Source organism: Pinus tabuliformis, chromosome 8, assembly GCF_031772625.1.
Source record: "Pinus tabuliformis cultivar Carrire ecotype Pingquan chromosome 8, CPIR1, whole genome shotgun sequence".
In the NCBI taxonomy this organism is placed as follows: domain Eukaryota; kingdom Viridiplantae; phylum Streptophyta; class Pinopsida; order Pinales; family Pinaceae; genus Pinus; species Pinus tabuliformis.
Window position 1 is genome coordinate 325,117,160 of NC_142294.1, and position 17,399 is coordinate 325,134,558.

A 17,399-nucleotide genomic window follows, 5' to 3' on the forward strand; every position below is an offset into this window, starting at 1 on the left:
CGATGCGAGAGGCACGAAGTTGTTGCAGCAACACAGAGGCACTAGAGGGAGCACAATATAGTGGCAGAGAGAGCTTCAACATCGGGAGGGTTTCTAGCTTGACAGGGATGTCAGTAGTTGGGTGGATTAGTTACTTACTTCTCAGTAACTGAGTTGCAGTGCAGTAGCATGATGCAGCGTGATGAGAGAGAACTGCAGTGCAGATGCAGTGTTGGGAGAAAGGACCAGCAGTAGCACCAATGCAGAGGGAGCTACCGTACGGATGTAGCAGTGGTAGTGGCAGAGCCATGGGCAACAATACAAGATGTAGCAGTGCAGAGGATGTTGGGCGGGGAGGCCTAGCATCAACACAGGGATCGATGCCGTATAATCAGGGTGATGCTTAGTGTGGAGTACTACTAGAGCACAATCCTTTCTAAGAGGGAGTGTTGATTTGGGGTAGCATCGATTGTGCTCTAGCCATGAAAATTGGTGGAGAGGCTAAAGCACATGAGATCTCCAAGACCCAGAAATGGTTTGGGCAAATTCTACCCAGTTAAGGAGATATTAAAATAATTAACATTTTTAATGGAGTTCCTAAGTCTAAACTTAGGAAAAAAAATGGGTATTAATATAAAACTGGGTTAGAAGGTTCTAAAGGACATGGATCAAGCCAAATCTAATCTTAGCCATTGATTAGAGATGTAATCTCGGTCGTTGAAGACTCAACAGAAAAAGTATAAGAGGAGGCTTGAGGGTCAGTTGGAGACACACCAGAGTGATCAGTGATTCGATTTTCTAGAGCGGGGTTTGCTAAGAGAAATCGAATCAGTGATCAGTTTGCAGCGAGGGGCAGTGAGTACAAGGCAGAGATAGTGTCGAAATACCAGCGGATAGGCAAAGAGGCTGATGCAGAGCCAGAGGGAGCCACGCAGAGGCTAGAAGGGCCTGTGTCATCCGCGCAGAGGCCAGAAGGGCCTGCGTCATCCACGCAGAGGCCGCAGAAGTGACACAGAGGAACAAAGGCTGCACAGAGCCTTAGAGGGTTGACGCAGAGGCTAGGAGGGCTGACACAGAGCTTCAGATTGTGCTGGAGAGGGTTTCGTGGGGCAGACTTTCAAAATATCTACTTATGAAGAGAGAGGTATTACTGACATATTATTTTCTCCGTCGGATGAGCCAGTTTGGTACTCAGTTGTACTCAGAAAGACTGCATAATAATATAACCCTCAGAATTGCTGCATTGGTTTTCCCAAGTTAGGTTTTTCCGGGGACGATTGTCCAAAAATAATGGTGCCCCTTGTGTGTTTGTTCATTTTTTTTAGTTGTTGATCTGTAGATGGTTGAGACTGTATTGTGTTTATTTCAGTTTTTATATGGTTAATAACTTGTTAGTAATTAAACAAGTAGGCGAAATAAACCGGAGAATACATATAAAATTTCTAACGGGTAATACTTAGAAATTTCAACATTTTCATCAATTACATAAAATCACAATTACATATGTGATTATGAATACCGAACCTAGTTACACTTTTCAACACTCCCTCGTAATTAGGGAGGTATACATAATGGTACTTGGTCATTCTCAATTTGAAGAATTTCTCATAAGAGTCAGATTGGTAACCCATCTATTTAGCATCATATAAATCAACATTGTCACATGGCGAAGGCCTTGACGAACAACTCTATCTCTCCACGAGATCTGAGTTCAATGTTGGCGAGACCAATATGATGTATAGACACCCTGATCATTGTCTCTCTTTGAACATACCCCACCCGGGTTCTCAGGGTGTGCTTCGCCAAGACTATTTTTAGCTTGGATTCCCAGTCCTCAAAGAATATCGGTCCTCTACGACTACTCTTATCTTGGATGCCCTAACACATCCTCAAAGAGCATCATATGCTAGATGTTTACCGAATCCTCCATTTTGTCTTCCCAAGTGAAACCAAGAATGCTATGTCTATCTCTCCCTCTTAATTAGGGAGGACATATTTATTCCAATAAAGGAATGTACGCATTCCTACAAAAGGAATGTACCTAAGCTCCCTCTTGGCTTAGGAATTTACAAGTTTCTTCCAAGTAAGAAACTTGTTTCCAGGCTCCCTCTTAATCAGGGACCTACAACAGCTCCTTAGGTGGAGATGATGGGACAACCACCTTCTTGAAGAACTCCTCCTCACAATGTCATGATTCTTTATTTTTTGTTATTTAGGAGTCTTCATGTTTGGGACTTCTACATAGGGCACCCACCATCCATCACTTTCATCCATGAGTTAGCCATGTCATCATCATTGTAAAATGATCCATCAGTCCATATTTGGCCTTCCTTCATACAATGCTGCTTTCTTCGTGGCATGTTTCCTTAAGGATCTTTCATCCTATTTCATTTGCATCAATGTTGGAAGACATCCATAGATCTTCCCTCGGCAACCCTGTATAAACCCATCCAAATATTTGTTTAAAAATAAAGGAATGAACAATAAAATCAACATTACCTTTGTGACGGTCTTTCAACATGACATCTTCTAGTCTGCATCAGCATCTTGCATACATATTGACACATCTCCCAAAGATATATATTGTCAAGGGTCTCTTTCTTTTTCAGACTCCATTAGAGTCTTCATATCTTCCATGGAGATATCCTAGTCAAATCTTCTTAGTCTTTTGGATGTTGATTGCCTTTACCATGGTTGCATATTCCATGATCTCTTCTTTCCTTTCTTCACACATTCATTCTCAGGAGCTTCTAATCAAAGTTCCTCAATTGTAGTCAACCACATAATATTTCATACGAGGACATATTATGTTGATTTCATCTAGTGAATGTGTGACCCATGCATTCCTGCATCCCTTTGAGGGAGGAGATCCTTTCTTTTGATCATGCTCTTAAGATAGAGCATTGGTTCATGATATTTGCAACCATATGACATGACTTCCACAATATCAAATGTAAGCACATATACCTCATTTTTCCTTTGGGTCATTAAGATTTCCTGCAGCAACTTCCTTATTGAAAGAGCTTCAATCCCTTGATCTGCTTCCCTTTTATGTCATCATACCATCATTCCATGAATTCCACAAGTTTGGAATTCCTGATGAAACAATTGCTTCCCCTCATGATCGGTGAAACTTTCAATGAAGATTTTATCAGAGAATCTTGAGGATCTAAAGTATCCCCATCTGCAGATGTTTCCTTTTGATATATGTATGATGAACCTTGAACTAGATGACCTTGCCCCTTATGTTTCCAATGAGATTCCCAAGAGCTATATCGTTGACTTCCATAGATTCTAACCATCTCTAATTCTTCTCTATGATGATGTCCCGAGCTCTTGCTTTCAATGCTTCTATGATGCCTTGATGCATCCCTTTTAATGAATCATGATAGCCATATCTTACAATAGAAGACTTAGGAACTTGAAAAGAACTTAGGTGAGGAAGACTATATAAATAGTGGAGATCTATTACTTCCTCCTCCTTGGATTTAATCTTCTTAGCTTCCTCCACTTCCTTGGTGATGTGGGCTTCTTCTCTTCCTCTTTTGTTATTGTCTTTCTTAAGCTTAGGAGAATTTCTCCTATAGTTCCCATATTCTTGACACCCATAACATTGTATTTTAGCCATGTTCTTCTTTTTTATGAGGGCTAAACTTTCCAAATTTTCCCATTTCTTTTTGTCATTGTAGCATATTCTTGATTTTGCTCACCTGCTCCCACATCAAATTTGGCCTTTAGTCTAGATTCTTCAATCTTGCACAATGACCATAGATCTTGGAATGGAGTAGCTTCTTTCTTCCCATAAATACTTGAAGTAAAGTTACCTCACTCCTCCGATAGTGCATTTAATACAACTATAGTCATTTCTCTATTAGACATGACTTCTCTCGGATCTTGTTCTTGATCTCAGATTTCAGATATCCTCATAAAGTTTGAGGCTATTCAATCTTCCCTTGACATCTTCAGCTTGTAGAGTTCTTGCCTTAATGAGATGACTTCTCCAGCAGTGCTTACGGAATACAACTTTACAAGTTTGTTATAGATTTCTTTTGAAGTTTCAAGTTTGGATACAAATGGGATAAGGGGATCCTTGATAGATTCTATGAGAAACCTTTGAGCCCTAACTTCCTCTTTCATATACTTTGCAAGAGCTTGACCATTTTCTTTTCTTGGTTTAATGATAGATCCTCTGACATGTTCCATAAACTCATTTTCAATGAGATTCAGATCTGTCATTTTCTTCCATGCAAGATAGTTTGAAGCCCCAACCAATTTGTTGCTTTCCTTGCAAAAAGACATTTTATAGAGAGTAGAAAACTTCTCCTTGATGAAGGTAGTTTTCTTCAAGAGTGATCCTTGATCCCACAAAGAGTGAGATCTCTTTGGATCCTTTGATGAAGATCAATGATGACTTCTTAGTGATGTCTTCAATGGTAAGGACCTTGATTCGTAGATCTCTTCAACTTGGCCGTCTTTTCTTGATGATGATCCGAAGACTTCTTTGTAGACTCCTTCTTCGATCTAGGGTTATAATGCTTCCTTTGTAGATCTTGTCTTAAAGATGATCTTTTCTTTGATGCCTTCTTCGAGATTTGATCCTTGAGTGTCCCTTGATAAGATGCCCTTCCTTGACTTTGTCACCTTAGCTCTGATACCATGTTGAGAAATCTAGGGCATCGAGATTAGGTGTTTTCTCTTAATTAGATAACTGCTTGTGAATGCTTTTTACTTCTTGATTAGGATCTTCTTTTTCTTATGTTATTATAATGTTATTCTTCATTAAACAACTACCAAGCATAAACCATAAAGAGAAAAGAGACACAAAATATAGGTTATTTGCTAGGACCAAAACCTCTCACTCTTGAGAGGAAAACTCGAACAAATTCTTCTTCTTATAGAGATTCCAATTGATGAATACCAAGACCAACACACAAGACCCTTGACCTATTTTCCATCCAGAGACCAACACACAAGTTCCCTTGATGATAGTCAAACCATCTACTCATTCCTTTGTGTCGGCTCCTTTTCCACTTCGACCTCCTTCTGCTTCAAATCTTCGACCTCCATGAATTAGGTTTGCAATCCTAATTCTAACTTGTACATAAGGCCTTTTCTTATGCCTTTCCTTCGGTTGGGATGGAGTCCCCTACTAGCTTGACTCGACCTCCCTTATGGCTTGAACTTCTTTCATCTCGGCTACCCAAAAGGACTGTTGTTCCCGACTCCTTCTCTTGCAAATGATCTTTTGCTACCCCACACATGTAGAGGAAATTAACCCAAAAACAGAGCTGAAATGAGCTTGGTTTATACCTTCATTCCTTCGCTTGATAACAACCTTTAGTGAGCGTCTCACCTGTTGCTACAAACTTTGATAATCACTGAAATTCTCTGGCTAAAATGATGTTGAGCTGCCCTATAAATAGTTTTTGGAGCCTGTAATAAGCCGACTTGAAGAGGGTGAACTGACATGACTCTTTGGTGAAGATATTGTTATTCTTCTTGAAGCCGACTTGAAGGAGAGGTCTTGTGCTTGTCTTGGAGGGCTTTCATACTTAATTTAATGACTCACAAAATGTAACATGCCCAAGAAGGGTCCTTCATACATGACATTGGCTCAATTTGTCTTTGATGACTAGATTACAAAACCTAAAGGCTCACAATGGGCGGCATTACTTAAAATAAAATTCCTTGCTCATGAAACCCATGAGATGTTCATTACAATAATAATTTTATTCTTCTTCTTTTCATCAATTACTTATGTCATTATGAAGACCGAACCTAGTTACACTTTTCAACAATTCATGACTTCAAATTACTGTTGTTGCAGTCCATGCCTTCATGATTTTCACTATGTCAAGAGAGCTTGTACTTGTCTCAATGCTTTCATTGTTTTAACAAAATGTGCTTAAATGTTGTCCATTTTGTTATAATTAAATGTTTTCATAACAAAGTTATAATTGAATGCATATTATATTATTTAGGATTTATTGATATAGTGAGTGCTATGCAAATGCAGATAAAGGAAGATGGAGGTGTATTAATAAAACTGCAGAAATATTTTTGTGTGAGAGACTTGCAGATGTGTAGGAGTCCATAAGTGTACTTGGAAATGGCAAATGAGGTATGTATGAGGACTCATTTGTTGATTCATAATTATATAATGTGCGTTTGTTGAAATTTAGATGCAATAAAGATGAAGAAAGGTGAAGGACCACTGGTGAAACTATTAAATCTTCAAGAGTGATCCTTGATCCCACAAAGGGTGAGATCTCTTTGGATTCTTTGATGAAGATCAATGATGACTTCTTAGTGATGTCTTCAGTGGTAAGGACCTTGATTTGTAGATCTCTTCAACTTGGCTGTCTTTTCTTGATGATGATGCGAAGACTTCTTTGTAGACTCCTTCTTCGATCTAGGGTTATAATGCCTCCTTTGTAGATCATGTCTTAAAGATGATCTTTTCTTTGATGCCTTCTTCGAGATGCCCTTCCTTGACTTTATCACCTTAGCTCTGATACCTTGTTGAGAAATCTAGGGCATCGAGATTAGGTGTTTTCTCTTAATTAGATAACTACTTGTGAATGCTTTTTACTTCTTGATTAGGATCTTATTTTTCTTATGTTATTATAATGTTATTCTTCATTAAACAACTACCAAGCAGAAACCATAAAGAGACAAAAGACAAAAAATCTAGGCTATCTGCTAGGACCAAAACCTCACACTCTTGAGAGGAAAACCTGAACAAATTATTCTTCTTATAGAGATTCCAATTGACGAATACCAAGACCAAGACCCTTGACCTATTGACCTATGTTATTATAATGTTATTCTTCATTAAACAACTACCAAGCATAAACCATAAAGAAACAGAAGACAAAAAATCTAGGCTATCTGCTAGGACCAAAACCTCACTCTTGAGAGGAAAACCTGAACAAATTATTCTTCTTATAGAGATTCCAATTGACGAATACCAAGACCAAGACCCTTGACCTATTTTCCATTCCAAGACCAAGACACAAGTTCCCTTGATGATAGTCAACCTTCTGCTCATTCCTTTGTGTCAACTCTTCTTCCACTTCGACTTCCTTCTACTTCAAACTTTCGACCTCCTTGAATTAGGTTTGCAATCCTAATTCTAACTTGTACATAAGACCTTTTCTTATGCCTTTCCTTCGCTTGGGATGGAGTCTCCTACTAGCTTGACTTAGCCTCCCTTATGACTTGAACTTCTTTCAACTCGGCTACCCAAAAGGACTGTTGTTCTTCTCGGCTCCTTCTGTTGCAACTGATCTTTTGCTACCCCACACATGTAGAGGAAATTAACCCAAAAACAGACCTAAAATGAGCTTGGTTTATACCTTCCTTCCTTCGCTTGATAACAAACTTCCTTTAGTGTGCTTCTCACCTCTTGCTACAAACTTGATAATCACTGAAATTCTCTGCTTGAAATGATGCTGAGCTTGCCCTATAAACAGTTGTTGGAATTTGTAACAAGGCGATTTGAAGAGGGTGAACCGACATGACTCTTTGGTGAAGATATTGTTATTCTTCTTGAAGCCGACTTGAAGGAGAGGTCTTGTGCTTGTCTTGGAGGACTTTCATACTTAATTTAATGACTCACAAAATGTAACATGCCCAAGAAGGGTCCTTCATACATGACATTGACTCAATTTGTCTTTTATGACTAGATGACATAATCTAAAGGCTCACAATGGGAGCCATTACTAAAAATAAAATTCCTTGCTCATGAAACCCATGAGACAATAATTACAATAATAATTTTATTTTTCTTCTTTTCATCAATTACATAAAATCACAATTACATATGTCATTATGAAAACCGAACCTAGTTACACTTTTCAACAATTCATGACTTCAAATTGCTATTGTTGCAGTCCATGCCTTCATGATTTTCATGATATTCACTATGTCAAGAGAGCTTGTACCTGTCTCAATGCTTTCATTGTTTTAACAAAATGTGCTTAAATGCCGTCCATTTTGTTATAATTAAATGTTTTTATAACAAATGTACGGAGGAATTTACTTGTTAATGGGGAGAGGCGAAAGAGGTATGTATGGAGGAACTTATTATATTATTTTTGATATTTATTTATATAGTAAGTGCTATGCAAATGTAGGTAAAGCAATGTGGAGGAGCATTGGTAAAACTTGTGGATGTGTAGGAGTCCACAAGTTTAGTGGGCAAAGGCGAATGAGGTATGTATGGAGACATTTACTTGTTTATTTTCAAAGGCGAAATAGGTATGTATGAGGGAACTTAGTTGTTTGTTATTCAATTATTTGGTTTCATGCATATTTTAATTGAACTTATTTGTTGTTTCATGATTGTATCATGTATGTTTGTTGCAAAGTCAAATGAGGTATGTATGGATGAATTTACTTGTTTATGGGGAGAGGTGAAAGAGGTATGTATGGAGGAACTTAGTTGTTTGTTACTAAATTATTTGGTTTCATGCATATTTTAATTGAACTCATTTGTTGTTTCATCACTATATCATGTATGTTTGTTGAAATTTAGTTCAATATGGATCAAGAAAGGTGAAGGACCATTAATGAAACTACTGAATATGTTTGTGATGTGAGACACCATAACAAAGGTGTTTGTGATGTGAGGCACCATAACAAAGGTATAATTGAATACATATTATATTATTTTTGATATTTATTTATATAATAAGTGCTATGCAAATGTAGGTAAAGAAACGTGGAGGAGCATTGATAAAACTTGTGGATGTGTAGGAGTCCACAAGTGTAGTGGGCAAAGGCGAATGAGGTATGTATGGTGAAATTTACTTGTTTATTCGCAAAGGCGAAAGAGGTATGTATGAGGGAACTTAGTTGTTTGTTACTAAATTATTTGGTTTCTTACATATTTTAATTGAACTCATTTGTTGTTTCATCATTGTATCATGTATGTTTGTTGAAATTTAGTTCAATACAGATCAAGAAAGGTGAAGGACCATTAGTGAAATTACTGAATATGTTTGTGATGTGAGGCACCATAGCAAAGGTATAATTGAATACATATTATATTATTTTTTATATTTATTTATATAACAAGTGTTATGCAAATGTAGGTAAAAGAACGTGGAGGAGCATTGATAAAACTTGTGGATGTGTAGGAGTCCACAAGTGTAGTGGGCAAAGGTGAATGAGGTATGTGTGGAGAAATTTACTTGTTTATTGGCAAAGGTGAAAGAGGTATGTACGAGGGAACTTACTTGTTTGTTACTAAATTATATGGTTTTGGTTTCCATTTTAATTTAACTCATTTATTGATTCATTGTTATAGAATGTGCGGATGTGTAGGAGTCCACAAGTGTAGTGGGCAAGGGCGAATGAGGTATGTGTGGAGAAATTTATTTGTTTATTGGCAAAGACGAAAGAGTTATGTACGAGGGAACTTACTTGTTTGTTACTAAATTATATGGTTTTGATTTCCATTTTAATTTAGCTCATTTATTGATTCATTGTTATAAGATGTGTATTTGTTAAAATTTAGATGCAATGCAGATCAAGAAAGGTGAAGGACCATGGGTGAAGCCACTGAATATCTATCTATGATGTGAGACACCATAACAAAGGTATAACTGAATGCATATTATATTGTTTTGGATTTATTTATATAATAAATACTATGCAAATGTAGGTAAAGGAAGACAAAGGAGAATTGATGAAACTACATAAATATTTTTGTGTGAGAAAGTTACAGATGTGTAAGAGAGTGTAGAGCTAGAAAGCGAGTTCAAGGATATCTTCTCATTCCAATGCAATGGTACTCCTTCTCCCTTCTTGTTAAGGAATTATGATTTTTTGTGATTGCATAAGATGTATTTTTGCATAATATTGTTTAGGAAACATTTTGTTTTCATTCATGATATTCTCATAAGATATTTGTTTCATGTTTCTTAGCATATTTTGTGTATTAAATATACTATTCATAATATGTTTTTGGTGTGCAGGGTGTCCTTGGTTGGCCATTGACGCATTTTGGGATTACTACTCAGTGTCTCCATCTATTGTTTCTTTTTGTTTGTTTGTTTAGTTTTGTTGTTTTTTTTCTATTGTTGGTTGCATATTTCATTATTGTTGTGTGCTTTTTTGTTTAAATAACTTTTACGTGTTTTTTTTAAGCATGGCCATGCTAATTTGTAATTTGATATTTTATTTTTCTTATGTGCTTTTTCATGTATTTTTCTTACGTGATTTTTTTTTTTCTTGTATGATTATTCATATATTTTTCTTCTTTCCCTTTGTTTTGGGATTTAGTGGGTGGAGAAATTGAACAGGTCTTTACAACCTATAATTGGGTTTAGTACCGAAAGTGTAGTGGGAAAAGGCGATGGAGGTATGTATTGAGGAATTTACTTGTTTGCTAATACATAACTATATGGTTCCATGCTTGTTTTAATTAAACTCATTTGTTGCTTTATAATTATATTATTTGTTTAAATTTAAATGCAATGAAGGTGGAGGCCCACCGATGAAGTGATTGGATATCTTTGTATGAGAGAGATTTGGGACACTATAGCAAAGGTTGCGGCCATGTCATAGAGGGTAGGTTATCTTTGGGATAAAGGGTGAGTTTTTTTTTCCACTCCCATGGATTTTATTTGTTTGCATCTGTTAGCATGGTCTCATAAACCAAGTCAAATATCCCAAATAGTAGTAACAACCTCACCTTAAAATGTGTTTTTCTAGAAGAGTTATTACATCAAGATGGACAAGATATGTGGACAGCTCGCCAGCATGAGAAAATGTGCAAGTCAAACCTCCTTCATATGTGTGTCTTTCAACCTTTCAAGTGGCCAATCTTCAATTGAATGCATGCAATTATGTGTAAATAATCCCTTCGTAGTGAAAATTATGGAAAATAAGATGTTGTAGCTAAATATAGTGCATGAATTGGAAATGACTAAATAGGTAGTCCCATTTAGCATAAACAATGTGCATAAACTTAACATGAAGCCATTGATGTCGTCAATCAACATAAACAATGTGCATAAACTATGTACCATGAACCCACCTTCCTCAAATGAGTTGTTGTTTTTCAATTTTATAGGTAAGGTATGATAGATGTTTTCCTTTTAGAGACCTTTAATCTCCTCAAATAGCTTGATCTTTTTGTTTGTTTAAAAAAGTCTTGCCTGGGCTCATTGCTGCAAAATCTAGCAGGTCTAGTGAATGGACTCACTGGGAAAGGGCCAAAGTCTATGGTGACAATGAGGAAAGGTTGCCACTATTACCTCAACAACCTTCTCTTGCTATTTAGTGATTTAAACCGCAAGGGAGGCTTCGCTATTCCACCTACAAGGTATTCTAATACTATTGCTCAGGATGACTTTTTTTTGGAGGTACCGAGATAGGTAGAGGGCTTGGAAGGGCCTAATATGACCAAAATATTCAAAGCTAGGGTTCATGCTCTCTAAGGTTAGACTAATGAACCCTATGCAATAAAGCAACACATTATGCACAAATTTGTTTTTAAAACCCTAGTGATTACCCTAGAAGTTTAATAGACAAAGGGTTTAGGGAAATTTAATTTAGTTTTAAGGTTGACTAGCACAATTATAGACTAGTGCCTTCACCTACAAGGACAACAAAGGCTCTAATACTCTAATAGTGATGTCACCCTCCAAATGAGCTCAATAAGCGCTCAAGTGTGAGGTAATGTTAAGGAGTGCTCCATAATCCATGAAGTGCCTTAAGGATCATGTGCAAGCTATCAAAAGTCTCCATGCCGATATGTCATGCGCAAAAGTGTCGTAAATCAACCTTACAAGAGGAAAATGTGTGACATGAAATCAAAATATAGTGTGGGTTTAGGGCTGACGTGGGGTCTACAAGTGTAGTGGGCAAGGCAAATGAGGTATGTATGGAGGTATTTACTTGTTTACGAGGAAAGGTGAAAGAAGTATGTATGGGGGAACTGACTTGTTTGTTACTAAATTATATGGTTTTATGCACATTTTAATTGAACTCATTTGCTGTTTCATCATTGTATCATGTATGTTTGTTGAAATTTAGTTCAATACAAATCAAGAAAGGTGAAGGACCATTAGTGAAACTGTTGAATATGTTTGTGATGTGAGGCACCATAAAAAAGGTATAATTGAATACGTATTATATTTTTTTTTATATCTATCTATATAATAAGTGTTATGCAGATGTAGGTAAAAGAATGTGGAACTACTGAATATGTTTGTGATGCGAGGCACCATAGAAAAGGTATAATTGAATACATATTATATTATTTTTTATATTTATTTATATAATAAGTGTTATGCAAGTGTAGGTAAAAGAACGTGGATGTGCATTGATAAAACTTGTGGATGTGTAGGAATCCACAAATGTAGCAGGCAACGACGAATGAGGTATGTGTGGAGAAATTAGTGATGTGAGGCACAATAGCAAAGGTATAATTGAATGTGTATTATATTATTTAGATTTATTTATATAATTGGTGATCTATGCAAATGTAGGTAAAGGAAAGTGGAGGAGCAATGATAAACTACATAAATATTTTTGTGTTGGGGACTTGCAGATGTGTAGTAGTCCACAAAGGCGAATGACGCATGTATGGGGAAATTTATGGGAAAATGCGAAAGAGGAAATTTATGGGAAAATGCGAAAAGGCGAATGAGGCATGTACGAGGGAATTTACTTATTTGTTACTAAATTATATGGTTTTGATTTCCATTTTAATTTAACTCATTTGTTGATTCATTATTATATAATGTGTGTTTGTTGAAATTTAGATGCAATACAAATCAAGAAAGGTGAAGGACCACTGGTGAAACTACTCAATATCTTTCTGTGATGTAAGACACCATAGCAAAGGTATAATTGAATGCATATTACATTATATGAGATCTATTTTATATGATGAATGTTATGCAAATGTAGGTAAAGGAAGATGGAGGAGAATTGATTAAACTACAAAAATATTTTTGTGTGAGAAACTTGCAAATGTGTAGGAGAATTAGAGCCAGAAGGTGAGTTCAAGAATATCTTCTTATTTCAGTTCAAAGGTTCTCCCTTCTTCTTGAGGAATTATGATTTTTTGTGATTGCATTAGATGTATTTTTGCATAATATTGCTTAGAAAACATTTTGTTTTCATTTATGATATTCTCCTAATATATTTATGTGTTTATTTTTATTTGTATTTGGTACATTAAGTGGGAAATTAGGGTAGGTCCTAACAACCCATGATTTCGTAGTTGTAGTGGGTAAAGGTCAATGTTGTGGCATATGTGTTTTTATTTAAATTTTAGCCATCTTACATTATTAGCCATTTGTTTAATTAATGAATGCAATGCAATGCCGGTAAAGGAATGTGGTGGATCATTGATGAAGCTACTGAAATATTTTCATGAGACATTGTAGTAAAGTGCAAAGGAAAAAGTGGAGGTCAATTTTCGTTTGGTGCGAAATTCCTTTAGGATATGCTATTTAATATTTCTTGTTTCAAATAATATAGTTTTCTCCATCCTTATTTAATATTTATGGATTTTGGTGTTTACATAAGATGTACTTTGTAGTGCATAAGATTACTCATAAGATTTTCAGTCTGTATTTAAGATTCACATAAAAATATTATGATATATGTTTCATATTTCTCATAGTATTTCATGCGTATTTAATATTTTTTAGAATATTTTCTACTCTCTATTTAATACTTATTTATTTTTTGGTGTGCAGGGTCGCCTTGGTTGGCTATGGGTGCTTTTTGCAGTTGTACTGCAAAGTTCATCTCTTATTTGATTTTTATGTTTTTCATTCATTATTTTTTTTACATTTTTCTATTGTTGGTCATTTTTGTTTCTATTGTTATTTTTTTGTGTTTAAATGTTGTGGCTCCTATACCATTGTATTTATGAGCATGGCCATGCTAACTTATGGTTTGGTACTTTGTTTTTTTTTTGTGTCCTTTGAGTTTATTTTCTTTTGTTACATATTTTTTCCTTGATTCAGTGGGTGGGGAAATTATGGAAGACCTTGACAACCCATATTACATAGTGTGGGTTTGGGGTTGATGCAGAGTCTACCAGTGTAGTCGGCAAAGGTGAATCAGGTATGTATGGAGGAATTTATTTGTTTATGGGGAGAGGCGAAAGAGGTATGTATGAAGGAACTTATTATATTATTTTTGATCTTTATTTATATAATAAGTGCTATGCAAATGTAGGTAAAACAATGTGGAGGAGTATTGGTAAAACTTGTGGATGTGTAGGAGTCCACAAGTGTAGTGGGCAAAGACGAATGAGGTATGTATGGAGACATTTACTTGTTTATTCTCAAAGGCGAAATAGGTATGCATGAGGGAACTTAGTTGTTTGTTACTAAATTATTTGATTTCATGCATATTTTAATTGAACTCGTTGTTTCATGATTGTATCATGTATGTTTGTTGCAAAGTCAAATGAGGTATGTATGGAGGAATTTACTTGTTTATGGGGAGAGGTGAAAGATGTGTGTATGAAAGAACTTAGTTGTTTGTTACTAAATTATTTGGTTTCATCATTGTATCATGTATGTTTGTTGAAATTTAGTTCAATACAGATCAGGAAAGGTGAAGGACCATTAATGAAACTACTGAATATGTTTGTGATGTGAGACACCATAACAAAGGTCTTTGTGATGTGAGGCACCATAACAAAGATATAATTGAATACATATTATATTGTTTTTTATATTTATTTATATAACAAGTGTTATGCAAATATAAGTAAAAGAACGTGGAGGAGCATTGATAAAACTTGTGGATGTGTAGGAGTCCAGACGTGTAGTGGGCAAAGGCAAATGAGGTATGTGTGGAGAAATTTACTTGTTTATTGGCAAAGGCGAAAGAGGTATGTACGAGGGAACTTACTTGTTTATTACTAAATTATATGGTTTTGGCTTCCATTTTAATTTAACTCATTTATTGATTCATTGTTATAGGATGTGCGAATGTGTAGGAGTCCACAAGTGTAGTGGGCAAAGGCGAATGAGGTATGTGTGGAGAAATTTACTTGTTTATTGGCAAAGGCGAAAGAGGTATGTATGAGGGAACTTACTTGTTTGTTACTAAATTATATGGTTTTGATTTCCATTTTAATTTAACTCATTTATTGATTCATTGTTATAGGATGTGCGTTTGTTCAAATTTAGATGCAATGCAGATCAAGAAAGGTGAAGGACCATGGGTGAAACTACTGAATATCTATCTATGATGTGAGACACCATAACAAAGGTATAACTGAATGCATATTATATTGTTTGGGATTTATTTATATAATGAATACTATGCAAATGTAGGTAAAGGAAGACAAAGGAGAATTGATGAAACTACATAAATATTTTTGTGTGAGAAAGTTACAGATGTGTAGGAGAGTGTAGAGCTAGAAAGCGAGTTCAAGGATATCTTCTCATTCCAATGCAATGGTACTCCTTCTCCCTTCTTGTTAAGGAATTATGATTTTTTGTGATTGCATAAGATGTATTTTTGCATAATATTGTTTAGGAAACATTTTGTTTTCAATCATGATATTCTCATAAGATATTTGTTTCATGTTTCTTAGAATATTTTGTGTATTAAATATATTATTCATAATATGTTTTTGGTGTGCAGGGTGTCCTTGGTTGGCCATCGACGCATTTTGGGATTACTACTCAATGTCTCCATCTATTGTTTCTTTTTGTTTGTTTGTTTAGTTTTGTTGTTTTTTTGCTATTATTGGTTGCATATTTCGTTATTGTTGTGTGCTTTTTTGTTTAAATAACTTTCACATGTTTTTTTTTAAGCATGGCCATGCTAATTTGTTATTTGATATTTTATTTTTCTTATGTGCTTTTTCATTTATTTTTCTTACGTGATATTTTATTTTCTTATATGATTATTCATCTATTTTTCTTCTTTCCCTTTTTTTTGGGATTTAGTGGGTGGAGAAATTGAACAGGTCTTTACAACCTATATTTGGGTTTAGTTCCGAAAATGTAGTGGGAAAAGGCGATGGAGGTATGTATTGAGGAATTTACTTGTTTGCTAGTACATAACTATATGGTTTCATGCTTGTTTTAATTAAACTCATTTGTTGCTTTATAATTATATCATTATGTTTAAATTTAAATGCAATGAAGGTGGAGGCCCACCGATGAAGTGATTGGATATTTTTGTATGAGAGAGATTTGGGACACTATAGCAAAGGTTGCGGCCATGTCATAGAGGGTAGGTTATCTTTTGGGATAAGGGTGAGTTTTTTTTTTTCCACTCCCATGGATTTTATTTGTTTACATTTGTGAGCATGGTCTCATAAACAAAGTCAAATATCCCAAATAGTAGTAACAACCTCACCTTAAAATGTGTTTTTCTAGAAGAGTTATTCCATCAAGATGGACAAGATATGTGGACAGCTCGCCAGCATGAGAAAATGTGCAAGTCAAACCTTCTTCATATGTGTGCCTTTCAACCTTTCAAGTGGCCAATCTTCAATTGAATGCATGCAATTATGTGTAAATAATCCCTTTGCAGTGAAAATTATGGAAAATAACATGTTGTAGCTAAATATAGTGCACGAATTGGAAATGACTAAATAGGTAGTCCCATTTAGCATAAACAATGTGCATAAACTTAACATGAAGCCATAGATGTCGTCAATCAACATAAACAATGTGCATAAACTATGTACCATGAACCCATCTTCCTCAAACCAGTTGTTGTTTTTCAATTTTCTAGGTAAGGTATGATAGATGTTTTCCGTTTAGAGACCTTTAATCTCCTCAAATAGCTTGATCTTCTTGTTTGTGTAAAAAAGTATTGCTTGGGCTCGTTGCCGCAAAATCTAGTGGGTCTAGTGAATGGACTCACTAGGAAAGGGTCAAAGTTTATGGCAACAATGAGGAAGGGTTGCCACTATTACCTCAACAACCTTCCTCCTGCTATATAGTGATTTAAACCATAAAGGAGGCTTCCCTATTCCACCTACAAGGTATTCTACTACTATGGCTCAAGATGACTTTTTTTTTGCAGGTACTGATATAGGTAGAGGGCTTGGTAGGGCCTAATATGACCAAAATATTCAAAGCTAGGGTTCATGCTCTCTAAGGTTAGACTAATGAACCCTATGCAATAAAGCAACGCATTATGCACAAATTTGTTTTTAAAACCCTAGTGATTACCCTAGAAGTTTAATAGATAGAGGTTTAGGGAAATTTAATTTAGTTTTAAGGTTGATTAGCACAATTATAGACTAGTGCCTTCACCTACAAGGACAACAAATGCTCTAATACTCTAATAGTGTGATGTCACCCTCCAAATGAGCTCAATAAGCCCTCAAGTGTGAGGTAATGTTAAGGAGTGCTCCATACTCCATGAAGTGCCTTAAGGATCATGTGCAAGCCATCAAAAGTCTCCAT

General features: G+C 35.5%; 1 long non-coding RNA gene across 1 annotated transcript; it reads left to right on the forward strand.

Annotated features, from left to right (window-relative positions):
- The first annotated feature begins 14,937 nt into the window (after positions 1-14,937).
- Positions 14,938-16,217, forward strand: LOC149235454 (uncharacterized). Its single transcript, XR_016268287.1, has 4 exons — positions 14,938-15,237; positions 15,366-15,428; positions 15,616-16,002; positions 16,125-16,217. It is a non-coding gene; the product is annotated as an uncharacterized LOC149235454 (long non-coding RNA).
- The last annotated feature ends 1,182 nt before the right edge of the window (positions 16,218-17,399 follow it).